This window comes from Vombatus ursinus, unplaced genomic scaffold (genome assembly GCF_900497805.2).
Source record: "Vombatus ursinus unplaced genomic scaffold, bare-nosed wombat genome assembly UNPS02014959.1, whole genome shotgun sequence".
In the NCBI taxonomy this organism is placed as follows: Eukaryota; Metazoa; Chordata; class Mammalia; order Diprotodontia; family Vombatidae; genus Vombatus; species Vombatus ursinus.
In genome coordinates, this window is record NW_020954737.1 from 13,970,970 (window position 1) to 13,983,966 (window position 12,997).

Consider the following 12,997-nt stretch of genomic DNA (forward strand, 5'->3'; position numbering starts at 1 on the left):
TTCTGTCGTTTTAATTTGATTTTTTTTCTTTGCATTTTCTGTCAGATGAAGTGTAAGGTGTCTTACATTCAATGCTATGAGAACCAGTGTGTTTTCATTAGATGGGAAAGCCGCTTTCCTTTTGCTGTGGAGACACAAGGAAAGTTCTGATACGCTCAAGAAAAATCCTGAGTGTTTAGTCTTCTTACATTTTTATTCCCCACATGGGCCTACCTGCTGCTTCTTGCACGTAATACTCTGTCTCACTGGCTTCCTTTGAGACTTAGCTCAGATCTCACCCTTTGTAAAGCCTTTCTGGTCTCCCCAGCTGCTAGTCTCTTCCCCTCTGAGATTACCTTCTATCAACTCAGTATGTGTTCACCTAAATCTTCTATGTACTTAATTATTTATCCATGTTCTCCTCCATTAGAATGTTAGCTCCTCAACAACACGAACTATGCTTATTTTCTTTCTTTTTGCATGTAGCAAAATCCTTGACATATAGTAATACTTAGCAAATGCTTGTTGTTGTTTTTGTTGAAAAATAGGCCAAATTTCAATGTTCTTAAGGGAAAACATAGGCAAGTATATAAGCCAAAAATAATCACTTGTTTAGAAGGCCTTAAGACTGAACCCAGTCCATGTGAGTCCAGAGATTCAACATTGGGCCCCAAGTCATGCCATTTTTAAGGTTTGTGCAGATTTGGATATTTGTCTTCATTTATGTGGTCTTTTTGTATATGTCTTTTGAAAACATGTAAGTTCTTCAAAGATTTTTTTTGTACCCTTCATTCCTTTTTCTAAAAATAATCATTTTTGATGCTTTTATTTTTATATCAGTTATTTCTTGATGTACATTATCTCTAACCTCCAGAACTGAACCCTATTTTGTAACAAAGAAAACCAGTTAAGAAAAAACAAGAGATAGGAATTTACAGCTGGCCAGTTTATTCAACATTCATTACATGAGATCCCATTTACTGAAAGGAAGGATGAATGTTTCATTATTTATTTTTCAGGACCATGAGTGGTTATTATGATTACTCAGAGTTCAGCTTCTTTTTAGTCTTCTTTTTATTTAGTTTATTGTATATGTGTGGATTGTTGACTTAGTTCTGTTTGCTTCAGTCTTCATGACTCTATACAACCTTCCCATGGTGTTCTGAATTTGTCACATTCAGCATGTCTTACTACACAATAATATTCCATTAATTTTTATTTCACAATGTATTAGTGAGTCCCCCCAAAAAATGGACCGCCACTTTGTTTTCAGGTCTTTATTACTATAAAAAATTTGTCATGAATGTTGGTATGTATTGGACTTTTGTTTCTCTCTTTGACTTCCTTGAGTCAAAGTGTGCAGTGGTAGAATTTCTGGGTCAAAGGTGGAAGAATGTAGCTACTTTTCTCACATAATTCCAAATTGTTTTCTAGAATGGTTGTATCAACTAACAGTTCTTTCAACAGCCTGCCTTCCCCTATCCCTTCTAATGCTGATTATTTCCTTGATTTTCATCTTTGCCAAAATGGTAGGTGTGAGGAGAAGCCTCAGAATCCAACCTTAGTTTCTTTATATCTTTTTGAGTCTCATTCACTTTTATTTCCAGTGAAGTTGTTCATGTTGCTATAGCAAAATTTCATTCCTTATAACTTGTTATCTCTCATGAGCTATATTTTCTATGCTTTTTTTTCTCAGCCATCTAAAGTATGTCAGTTTTCTAAAGTCTCAACTGTGTGTCTATGACTAGAATTCCCTTCTATTGCTTTGTGAACTCCGACATGATGTGATTACTTTGCCCAAAGATTCCTATGATTTTAACATTTCCTAAGAGTCCTTCACTGTTGGTCATAATTAAATTCATAATAGCAGTCTCCCTAATTGCTTCCTCTTCCTAGGGAGTTGCAATTGTTAACAAAGCAAGTCAATAATTAATCATATGTTCTGATTTTAGTGGAAGCAGACTTTCAGCAAATGTCTAGATATTTAAAACTTCCATCACCAAAATATATAACTTCTGGGCTAGGTTTATGATTGGTATTGGGAAAGCATTGTCTATATCTTCCATCTGGCTGAGCAGTTTGTAATATACTCCCAGAAACTTATCATTCCTCTTCCTTTCTATTTTTATGCTTACTCACATCTTCTTTGGGCTGCACTCTCAGGGTCACAAATGATCATTTAGTTCTATGCCTTGGCAGTCTTAGGCAATCTTACTGCCCCTCCCCTCCTATTGAACTTTCTTTTGAATAATACATACCCTATTACAGTTATGGTTCAGTAATGAGTCTTGTTTTCCCAAATCTTGGGAATATCTTGAGATTGCTCTGAACTTCTTATGTTAAGATGCCAAGTTCATCTTATGTATGTGTATTTTGTTGTTGTTATTATTGAGTCATTTCAGTCATGTCTGACTCTTCATGACCCTATTTGGGATTTTCTTGGCAAAGATACTGGAGTAGTCTGCCATTTCCTTCTCCAGTTCATTTTTATAGATGAGGAAATGGAGGCAAAAAGGGTTTAAGTGACTTACCCAGGGTCACACAACTATTAAGTATCTGAGTCAGGATTTGAACTCAGGTCTTCCTGATTCCAAGCCCCATGCTTCATCTACTGCACCACCTACCTGCTCCATGTATGTGCATATGCATATATTACAGGTGTAAATTTTCTTTATTGTGATTTTCATGTTTCTCCTTAAAACTAAGTATAGAAAATGCCAGTTAATTCAGAGGTCTAGTTTTGTGTAGTACATATTAACATAAGATCTAAGCCTAGAGGAAGTTTCCTCATCTGGGAGGTCTAGTCCTTATCTATATCTTTGTCTATACCTAATATAAATGTGCATCATTCCCCAAATGAAGTAAGAATATAAATGTCCTCCCTACCCTTTCATTCATTAAGAATATATAAGATAATCTATCTATCATCTACCTATCTATCTATCTACCTATCTATTTATCTATCTATCTATGTATCTTACATCTATATATACTTCTTACCTTTCTGTAGTACTCTACACATATTACCTAATTTAATCACAAGAACAACTCCATGGAAGGGTGGAGCCAAGATGGCTGAGTATAGGAAGCAATCCAGCTGAACTCTCAATATTCCCCTCCCAACAACTTTAAAATAACTCCCCAGATCAAATGTTGGAGCAGCAGAGCCAGTAAAAGGTAAGAGGAAGACATTTTTCTAGCCTAAGACAACTAAAGAAGTTGGCAAGAGAGGTCTATGACCCTGAGGTGGTAGCTGGCTCAGAGAAAGGCAGAAGCACCAGCAGCTGGCTGTGGAGGTGGTTATGCCAGCAGGTGGCAGCAACAGCAGCAACTTTGAGAGCTCTCAGCCCAGAGACAGTAAGGAAGTTGGACAACTGGTCAGAAAGAGATCATAAGGGACCTTTTGCTGGCAATGGGTGCAGCTGGCTCTGATTGGCAAGTCTATTAACCATAAGCAGTTCTGGGTTGTAGTTCCGGGGGGGAGGGGAGTACTTCTGATTGGTCACAGAGGACCAGGGGACCTGGTCACAGCTCCAGGACCAAGAGGAGTGCTAGTGCTTATGATTGCCAGGGAGCAAGGGTGAAAAAGACCAGAGCACAGAACAGAAGAGCAGTGATCATACCTCTCCCTGGTTCACCACCTTGGAAGTGCCGTAAACTAGTAGACCCCCATAACTAGCTCTGAAAACAGCAGCACAAAAAAAGCCTGAAGCTTGGAACAGGGCTCCCCCACCCCAACTTCCAGGTGGGCAGAGCTCAACTTTAGCATAAAGTTCAAAATAAAGAAATAAGCTGGAAAATGAGCAAACAACAACAACAACAAAAAGAACTTAACCATGAAAGCTATTATGGTGGCAGGGAAGACCAAGATGGAAAGAAGAAAACAATGTGAAAACAGCTATAAGCAGAGCCTCAAAAAAATGCTTATTGGACCCAAGCCCAACAAGAATTCCTGGAAGAGCTAAAGGAAGCAATAAGAGTGATAGAGGAAAAATTAGGAAAAGAAATGAGAATAATTCAAGAAAATTATAAAAAGAGAATTAACAACTTGGTAAAAGAGACACAAAAAGTACTGAAGAAAATAACACCTTAAAAACAGAGTTGGCCTAATATTATAATGATGATCAATACAATGATCCAAGACAATTCCAAAGGACTCATGATGAAACAATGCCATCTATCCACGTAGGGAGAACTGAAAAACTCTAAGTGCAGATTGAAATATAATTTTCTCTTGTTCTTTATTGGTTTTTTTATTGCTTTTTTTGGTGATATGGCTAATATGGAGATATGTTTTGCCTGATTTCGCGTGTATAATTAATATCATTTTGCTTGCTTTCTCAGTGGGTGAGGGAGAGGTAGGAGGGAAGGAGAAAATTTGAAACTCAAAATTTAAAAAGAAAAGAATTTAAAAAATAAATAAATGATAATTTAAAAAAAAAACCCAGCTCCATGGGATAGCTAGTGCAAATATTATCATCCCCACCTTGCTAATGAGTAGAAAGGCTTAGAAAAATCAAGTAACCACCTAAGACTAAAAAACTTAAAGGTGGCGAAGTCTGAAAACAGAGACGGTATAATATTTTGTTATCTATTTTATGACAAGGTTCTATTCTATGAGTCTTCCTTCCCAAAAGATCAGGATTCTCATTTTGATATTTAAAGAATTAAATGCGGGGCAGCTAAGTGGCACAGTGGATACAGCCCAGGCCCTGAAGTTAGGAGGACCTGAGTTCAAATCCAGCCTCAGACCAAACACTTGACACTTATTAGCTGTGTGACCCTGGGCAAGTCACTTAACCCCAATTGCCTAAAAAAAAAGAATTAAATGAATCTAACAGTATTTATTATGTACTGAATTCTGTTGATAAATCTCTAGTAAGTGTTTTTAAATAACTTTACTCCAATATTTGTCTAAATGCCTATGTGAAATTGATGGGTCTGTTTTTGCTAGGGTCATACAGTACTTTTCCCATATATTTCTTATTTGTTCCTGTCGTTAACAACTTCTGAAACATAACAGTTAACTTTCTTTTATTTAAATTCCATGACTAGAGTCATACTCTAAAGCCCCATTGTGGCGTAGAAGTGACAGTAGGGTCTTGATGACTATGTTAGTGGAACATCGCTCTGGAAATCTCTACTAAACTAGAAAGGCTTCAAGTATTGGTCATGTGACATACTGAATGTCATCTAAGACTAGTTAAGTTGTAAGAGGCTCACCATCAGAAAATTGACCAAGTGATGACTTCTTTTCAGCCAAAAGCTAATGAAGGCCATTTATTAAATAAAGATTAGGAGATCATAGTATTATAGATCTGGAGGTGGAAGGAACTTAAGAGGCTATCTAGTTCAATTCCCTTTTTTATACATGAGGAAACTGAGGCCAAGGAGGGGTTGAGTGATTTGCCTAAATCATGTAGGCAAGATATACTGGAGATAGGATTTTAATATAGATTCTCTGATACCAATGTTCTTTCTACTCTGGAATGTGATAACTGATAGAAGTTTGCATGCTACAAGTGTCAAAATAAGGTACAAAATGTGCTACTTTCTGTTTGTTTGATTTTCCTAGCACTTTGACTTCAAGCTGAAAATGTTATTGCTACACTGACTAGATCACCCTAAGGAATAACAACTGATAGCTGTTTAATAGCAAATAAAATAAAGAATAGCTTGGAAGAGAACAAAGTGTAATGACTCAGTGAGTCATCAGCATGATTTGCTGGTCAATAAAACCAATACAACGTTAACTTTTGTTTAGAGAATCATAGACCATGGAAATGATACTACCATTGTCTACCACACTAGTCAAACTGCATCTGGAATAGTATGTTTAGTTCTGAGTTTCATACTTTAGGAAGAACATTGACAAGTTAGATTGCATCCAGAGCAGAGAGATCCAGATAGTAAAGAGCCTTGAGATTATTTCATTCAAGGGCTATTGGAAGGAACTATGAGTATTTAGCTAGAAAAACAGAAGATTTTTGGGAGGCATGATAGTTACTTTCAAATACTTAAAGGATTGTCATGTGGAATAGGGATTAAATTGGTTCTGCTTAGTCCTAGAAGTCAGTATATAATGAGAGTCTAGCTCATGTGAAGAGCATCACTGGTGGCATCTCCCCATGTGGAGACACCAGGGAGCTGGGTTCCAGCAGACTCATTTTTGTGTAATGAAAGTGTCTTGGAGATAACACAAAGCGTGCATAGAAATTCTTTAACTGGTTCTTGTCTGTTAACCACGTAGTCAAGAGGAGCCTTCATGATTAGCTCTATAGCCAAAAATGGGTGATATCTTCACAAAGGTCTTAGGTGGCATCAACTAGTTTCTTTTCTGTTGGCTATCTTGCTCCTGGTTGGATTCTCTAATTCAAGGCATCTGGTGAGAGACAATGCTGTAAAGGGAGAGACCCTGGGCTCCCCCCACCCCCTCGAGGCCACATGACCTTGTAAATATAGATCATTTTTTGTGTGCCTTGGCATTTGCTTTTTCATTTTAGGTGAAAAGAAAGCAGCATCCCAGTATTATAACACCCTAGAATCCCAGTGTCTAGGTTTTCTAGCCAACTTAGCATCAATCACTCAAGAAGCAGGGAGTGACCTTTGAGACATAGACTAATGGCAGCTGAAATGAGGACTTATCTGGCAATTATGCCAGATAAGTGAATGTAGAGAGATTGATTTTACATAGAAACTGAAGTAATAGTGAGCCTACTCTCCCAAGAAACCAAGTCAGGATAGGAGAGAGTATGTCCCTAAGGTTTGGGAGGGGCAACATTTGTACTTTATTCTTGTTAAATATCATTGAAATAAATATTCATTTTAAAAAAGGGATAACTAACAGTGATAGGATCACTTCCTATGTATGCTCAAGTTGATGTATTAGAGATTGATTGATTGATTGATCAAAGAGACACTGCCACCAACCCCTCAGGGGATCCTAGAATCCCGAGATGGGGAGATATAACCTGCCTGGCTCTGGGAGACTGAAATCAAGAGCTTATTGACTATAAGTGCTTTGCAAACCTTAAATCACTGAACCAATGTGAACCATAATTGTCAATGTTGTCATCCTCATCATTTTCATTCTCCCCCTCCTCATCCTCCTCCTCATACTCATTATCACTTGTCACCCATGCTGCCCTTTCTTGTCATATTTTACAAATGACTTCCTTTGAAGAAATCTTTTCTTTCTTCTAAGGTTACTGTTTTTATATAGGAAAAATATTATAATGTTACAAAATAGGAATTCCAGTCCAAACAAGAGATAGAGAACATTATGAAATGCAAAATGGATAATTTTGATTACATTAAATTTAAAAGGGTTTGCACAAACAAAGCTAATGCAACTAAGATTAGAAGGGAAGCAAAAAGCTAGGAAACTATTTTTACAGCCAGAATCTCTGATAAAGGCCTCATTTCTCAAATACATAGAGAACTAAGTCAAATTTATAAGAATACAAGTCATTCCCCAATTGATAAATGGTGAAGGGATATGAACAGGAAGTTTTCAGATGAAGAAATCAAGACTATCTATAGTCATATAGTCATATGAAAAAATGCTCTAAATCACTATGGATTAGAGAAATGCAAACTAAAACAACTCTGAGGTACCACATCACACCTATCAGATTGGTTAATATGACAAAAGAGGAAAATTATAAATGCTGGGGGAAATGTGGGAAAATTGGAACAGCAATGCATTGTCGGTGGAGTTGTGAACTGATTCAACCATTCTGGAGAGCAATTTGGAACTATGCCCAAAGGGCTATAAAACTGTGCATACCCTTTGACCCAGCTATACCACTTCTAGGTCTGTGTCCCAAAGAGATCATAAAAAAGGGAAAAAGACCCACTTATACAAAAATATTTATAGTAGCTCTTTTTGTGGTGGCCAAGAATTGGAAATTGAGGGAATGCCCATCCATTGGGGAGTGGCCGAACAAGTTGCAGTATGTGAATGTAACAGAATACTATTGTTCTATAAGAAATGATGAGTAGGTGAACTTCAGAAAAAACTGGAAAGACTTATATGAACTGATGCTGAGTGAAGTGAGCAGAACCAGGAAAACTTTGTATACAGTAATAGCAACATTGTGCAATGACCAACTTTGATAAACTTAATTCTTCTCAGCAATACAGGGATCTAAGACAATTCCAAAAAGCTCATAATGGAAAATGCTATGCACATCCAGAGGAAGAACTATGGAGTCTGAATGCAGATCAAAGCATACTATTTTCTCTCTTTTTCCCCTTCCTTCTTGTGGTTTCCCTCTTTGGTTCTAATTCTTCTTTACAATATGTCTAATGTGGAAATATGTTTAATATGATTGTACATGGATAGCCTCTATCAGATTGCATGCCATGTTGGGGAGAGGAGAGTGGAGGGAGGAGGAGAAAATTTAGAACTTAAAATCTTACAGAAGTGAATGTCAAAAACTAAAAACAAATAAAATTTTAAAAAGAAATGGGAGTTACAAAGTTTTAAAATACTATCTGAATGAAGGGAGATCCTTCGAAAAAAATTAGTTTAGGGCTGTCCTCACTTCCCAGATTGATGGTCTAAGAATGTTGCCAGTGGTGACCTTAGGTTAAACTGAGCAGCAGCATAGTCACTGTGCATGGTGATTAGCAAACAACATCAGTCTCTGGCCTCTTACCCCCTTCTTCTCTAACTCTGCTGCCCCACCCCCCCAATAAGTATAGGCCAAAACTGTTCTTCCACCAAGAACATAGGCATAACACAATGCATATGATTGGAACATGACAGTGTTTTTACTTAAGGGTCAGACTGATTTTCTATATTTTTAGGATTTATTTCCTCGAGTAAACTTCCAAGATACATATGCTTTAATTGCAAAGAATTGGACCTTTTGAAATAGCCAATAAATGTTCAAATGTAAGTTTACCTTGCTGGGCAGCTCTCCTTTAGTCCTATAGCTGAACTGTTATTTCACCTAAGGTCAGGATTAATTTATGCTCCTGATCTGGACTTGAGTTCAGACACTTGTAGCCAGCTTTATTGGCCTGATTTTCATCCCTTTACAGAACCAACCACACAGATCTTCTACAGCTGGAATTATCATCTACTTTAAAGGTAAGAGGGTATCTGAATTAGAGGGTTTATGCAGAATATGAAATGGGATTTATAGCCATCATATTTAAGTTTACCAAGTATTTGCAACATAAGAGGCTATATGTAACAAAGTTGAGTTTTAGTAAGGGGGCTACCAAGAAAGAAATGGAAAATAAATTCAGGATGAAAATATATTCAGAAGAGTGAGGAAAATAGAATCAGGTGCAGATCTGATCTGACTGAAAGATTCATTGCTTGTAGCAAATCTATCCCTAGAAGTAGCAGTCCTTGCTACATATGACAATTCACATGCTGCATCAATTGGGTCCATTAAGTGCTTCAGTCAGACTAGTTCTAGCGCTTGAAAATATTCAAGCTCACAGAGAGACTTTTGCCAAGACTTTGGTGTATTTAGTATATCTTTCATTCTTTTTTTAAAAGTAGACTCATTTTTCACAGGAATATCACAGTTCGAACAATAATCACCTTCTAAAGGGCTCAGCCTTTTAATGCAGAAGTCAGCAGGGGAGATGTGAGAATGATGCCACTTAGTTTCTTCATCTGTAAAATAAGGCTGGCAGATTAGATGGTTGCTAACGTCCCTTCCAGCTCTAACATTCTAACTTCTCAATATTTCCTATACTCCGTGTGACCATTGCTTCATGCTTCCTTTGTTGCTCTTGCAAGGAAGCATATAATTGCTCATGGGATCTTTCAAACTTTTTCTTATATTCTGCTGAGCTGCTTTGAGCTTAGTCAGCTCTTTTCAAACTTGATTCAGAGAAAGATAGAACTGGTTGGTTTGACCGGAGTGATTGCTGTCTTCAGGATGAGAATTGGATAGCTCATCGGTTCAATATGTGGACCTAATAATTATTAGGTGTCCACATAAGCCAAATTACTTATAGTAGCACTTTTTTTTTAATACTAGCAATAGATAGGCAACAAAGTGGATGTTCATCAATTGCGGAATGGCTGAACAAATGGAGGTACACAAATGTAATCAAGCATTATTATGATGTTAAAAACAATTAATATAAAGGATATAAAGAAACATAGAAAGACATATGAACTGGTACAAAGTAAAGAAGGCAGAATCAGGAGAACAATACGTACAAGGACTACAACAATGAAAACAGAAAACAACAACAATAAAATGAAACTGAATGCTACATAATTATAGTGACCAAATTTGATTGCCCTTGCAAAAAAAGAAAAGAAGAAAAAGAAAAAAATGAGAAAATCCATCTCCCTTCTTTCTTTACAGAGGTGAAGGAATTATGGAAACTTGCATATACTGTCAGACTTATTTAATGTGTTGGTAGTTCTAGTGAACTTAATTTTTTCTGTCTCATCTTTCTTAATTCATTCTCTATAACAAGCGATGGCTCTCTGGGAAGGATATGCTTAGAAAGGAAGGGAATATACAAACAAAGGATGCAAATATAATTTTTAAGAAGAAAAATAAATAATGCATGCATGTTTGTGGTGCAAGTGGGGGGAGCAGCAGTTTTTTATCTAAGGCTCCTGGTATGGAGTGAACAATACTAGATGGAGAGTCAGGAAACCTGAATTGTATTCCAAGTTCTGGCACTAACTAACTGTGTGACCTTGGGCATGTCAGTTCACTCTAGGGGCCTCAATTTTTGTGTTTATAAAAAGAGATTTGACTAAATGAAATATAAAGTCCCTTCCAGTTGTGATGAATAATTTATGATTCTATGATTCTAAGTGGGGGAGTAAGAATTTTGAGAGAAAATGCCATAGGATTGCAAGTATCTATATCAGAAAGATACTTCTGTACTATTAAATTAACTTAATCAAGATGCCAAGTTAGGGAAATACCTGCATATTTTGTGTCTGAGTGGTAGCTAATTCTGCAAGGGAAAATGTGTGTCTGGGCATTAAAATGCTATGCAATTACAATTGACATTTATATAAGATTTAAGGCTTATAAAGCATATCCAAATAATCTGAGTTGATTTCCATAAGAACCCAAGGGCTCAGATCTATTATTCCCCTTTTATAGATACGGAAACAAAGGCACAGATAGCTTAATGACCAGTCCATTTTCACAACAGCTAGACAAAACAAAAGGTCAGATTTAAATCCAAGTCACTCCTAACCCCAGAGAGATGAAGAAAAGTCCAAAATACTTCCCATTATAACACTTACATGCACATGTTATAGGATGATAAGATCACAGTTATAGCTGGAAAAGGTCTTAGAGGCCATCAAATCCTCCCCTTCATTTTACAGATGAGGAAACTGAGACACACAGAGGTAAAGTAATAGCTGAGTTAAACCTTGGTAGCCATCTAGTCTAACTCATTTAGCATGTCAGAAATTTTTAAGACTTTCCATTTTTTCCCTATTAAATTTGAGTTTATTAGACCTTATCTATTACTTATATTATTAAGAGTATTTTGGATGCAAAATCTTTTGTCCAATGTGTAAGATCTTTACTAACTTTATTTCATCTAAAAATTTGATGAATATGCTGACATTTTCTTTATCTAGGTCACTGAAGAAAATATTTGATAGCATTGACAGGGCTGAGATCAGATTCCTGGCACACTCCACTAGGCCTTCCTTTTAAGTTGATTCAAAGATATTAATGCATGTATATTTGCAAACTCGTCAGCTCTGGCTATTCAACCAGCTCTGAATCAGCCTAACTTTACTACTGTTTAATGTATATCTTTTGTATTTATCAACAAGAAGAGTGTGAGAAAATTTTCAAATGCTTTGCTAAAATCCAGTCAAACTTGATCAATAACATCTCCTTGGATCTACCAGTTGAATAAACCTGTCTAAAAAAAAAAAAAAGGACATAAAGTTAGTCTAGCATGAGCTGATCTAGATGCAATCACACTGGTTCTTGGTGATCACTACTCCTTTGATACTTGTTTGTTATCTGTTAACTATCTCTTTAATAAAAGCATTCTAGAAGTTTGACAGGAGTTATACTCAAATTCACTGCGCTTTACTTTGCAGGCTCTACTCTCTTGACTTTTTTTAAAAATTGAGACATTTTCCCTTATCCAATTTGGTGGCTTGTCTCTTACTCACCATGATCTTTCAAAGGTTACTGACAGTGGTTCAGCAATCATACCAGCTGGTTTTTTAAGTACCTCAGGATGGAATTCATCTAGGTTTGGTGACTTGAACTCATTCTGAGAAACTAGGTGCTCTTTACTTGTTACTGAATATTGTGGCTATGTGTTTTAAGTTTGTTTTGTGTTTGATAGGTTAATGTTTTTCTGTGATTTTTCTCTTCTTTTCTAGGTTTGTCCTTTGTGGATTTGTAATTCTACAAAACCTTGATATTTATTTTGTGATTGTGAGATCTGTGTACATTTTTAAAAAAAGTTTCTTTCCTAAAAGTCATATGTGGATTAAGCCAGAGTCATTAAAATGTAATTGGATTTTAGTTGCTAATATTTGTTGGTGAGGCAGCCTGACATAATAGACAAAGAGCTGTTCTGGGAGTCAGGAAGTTCTAGGTTCAATTCTTGTTTCTGGCATATACTGATTATGATCCTAGGCAGGTTACTTAATCTCTCATTGCCTCAGACTACCCTCTAAGACTTTAAATTGCAAAGCAGATCTGCATTGGTAGAGGGAATTTCCTTACCAGGAAGTTCTGTGTACCAATGAAATCACTGGTTTAGTGCAAAATTATTTACATGACTGAGAAGAGAGTGGGATTTGGGATTCTATAGACATGAACTATATGTCATCCCAATGGACTGGTGACCATAGAGGCAGGGTAAAAGATCAAGGTACAAACTCAAAATGAAATGCAGAACTTTTAAAGAATTTCCATCTTAATTTCAATGGGAATGGGGGGGGGGAGCTTTAGCACAGGTGTTCTTAATTCTTTTTATGCCATGGATGCCTTTAGCAGTCTGGCAGTCATTTCAGAATGCTTTTAAA